We start from the raw sequence: 2129 nt of genomic DNA on the forward strand, positions 1-2129 counted from the left end.
GGTGGCTGTCAAAGCCAAAGGGTTTTCGCTTTTCCCTGGGATTGCTGGGAAGTGTAGTCCTCCCATGGCAGGCAGCCTGGCTTCCGGGGTTGGTGAGGGGTCTGGGATGCCCTCTGCCGAGCCGGAGTCCACCCTGCAGAACCCTGGCTGCGCGGGAAGGGCCGTGGAGATGGAGCGGTGGCTGACCTTTCTCATTCCATTAGTCCTTCACTGGGCATTTCTGGAGCACCCGCTGTATGCCAGGCACTCTGCCAGGCCCTGGGGCCACAGAGAGAAATTTAAAATGCACGTGCAGCACACAGAATGATGGGACTTTAAGAAGTAGGGGTTTGGGGGTGGGAGAGTCCCTGGGAAGACTCAGAGGGAGGAAGTAATATTTAATTTGAACCTTAAAGAATGGGTGGATTTTCTAAGAGCAGAGATTTGGATAGCAAAACTACGGGGTTTAGAAGGGTGTTCTTAGCAGCCAAAGGAAAGAGCAAGGTCAAAGGGGAAATGAAGAGAGTGGTCTGCTTTCACTGGAGCCTGCAACCTGCAGGCAGGTGAGAGCCACCTGGGGCTTCTCTCAGCTGAATCTTTTTATGTCTTTGGCGCTCTACCCGCCCTCACTTCCACCCTCACTGAGGTGAATCTTCAAGCCCCTACTGATTTCTGTGATATCAGTGAGCTGAAGGTTATGGCCATGCTCAGCTCTAAAGTGTTATCATTCCAAGAAGTATCTTTATGTGAACTGGTAAGAGCTTAAAACAAAAAGCTTTAGAGCTAAAATAGCTTAAAGGAGAAAAGTCATATGATTATATTAACATATTATTTATCAAATGTGAAACTATTGTCAAATTTCAGAAGTCTTGATTAAAGCCAAAGAGAAGCTTCTTAAAAACAAGATAATAGAAGAGCATGGAAAACATTACAGTGACAGGCTAAAGTGATTCCCCCTGGTGGCTCAGACATAACGAGTCTGCCTGCACTGTGACCAAGACCTGGGAAGATCCCCTGGAGAAGGAAATGGCAATCCACTCCAGTATTCTTGCTTGGAAAATCCCATGGATGGAGGAGCCTGCCAGGCTACAGTCCATGGGGTGACAAAGAGTTGGACATCACTGAGCACTAGACCATTCAGGTATGACCTAAATCAAATCCCTTATGATTATACAGTGGAAGTGAGAAATAGATTTAAGGGACTAGATCTGATAGACAGAGTGCCTGATGAACTATGGACGGGGGTTCAGGGATCAAGACCATCTCCATGAAGAAATGCAAAAAAGCAAAATGGCTGTCTGAGGAGGCCTTACAAATAGGTGTGAAAAGAAGAGAGGTGAAAAGCAAAGGAGTAAAAGAAAGATTCCCATCTGAATGCAGAGTTCCAAAGAATATCAAGGAGAGATAAGAAAGCCTTCCTCAGCAATCAATGCAAAGAAATAGAGGAAAACAACAGAATGGGAAAGATTAGGGACCTCTTCAAGAAAATTAGAGATACCAAGGGAACATTTCATTCAAAGATGGGCTCGATAAAGGACAGAAATGGTATGGACCTAACAGAAGCAGAAGATATTAAGAAGAGGTGGCAAGAATACACAGAAGAACTGAACAAAAACAATCTTCATGACCCTGATAATCACGATGCTGTGATCACTCACATAGAGCCAGACATCCTGGAATGTGAAGTCAAGTGGGCCTTAGAGAGCATCACTACAAACAAAGCTAGTGGAGGTGATGGAATTCCAGTGGAGCACTTTCAAATCCTGAAAGATGATGCTGTGAAAGTGCTGCACTCAATATGCCAGCAAATTTGGAAAACTCAGCAGCAGCCACAGGACTGGAAAAGGTCAGTTTTCATTCCAGTTCCAAAGAAAGGCAATGCCAAAGAATGCTCAAACTATTGCACAATTGCACTCATCTCACAGGCTAGTAAAGTAATGCTCAAAATTCTCCAAGCCAGGCTTCAGCAATACGTGAACCATGAACTTCCTGATGTTCAAGCTGGTTTTAGAAAAGGCAGAGGACCCAGAGATCAAACTGCCAAAGTCTACTGGATCATCAAAACAGCAAGAGAGTTCCAGAGAAACATCTATTTCTGCTTTATTGACTATGCCAAAGCCTTTGACTGTGTGGATCACAATAAACTGTGG

Source organism: Ovis aries, chromosome 15, assembly GCF_016772045.2.
Source record: "Ovis aries strain OAR_USU_Benz2616 breed Rambouillet chromosome 15, ARS-UI_Ramb_v3.0, whole genome shotgun sequence".
NCBI lineage: Eukaryota > Metazoa > Chordata > Mammalia > Artiodactyla > Bovidae > Ovis > Ovis aries.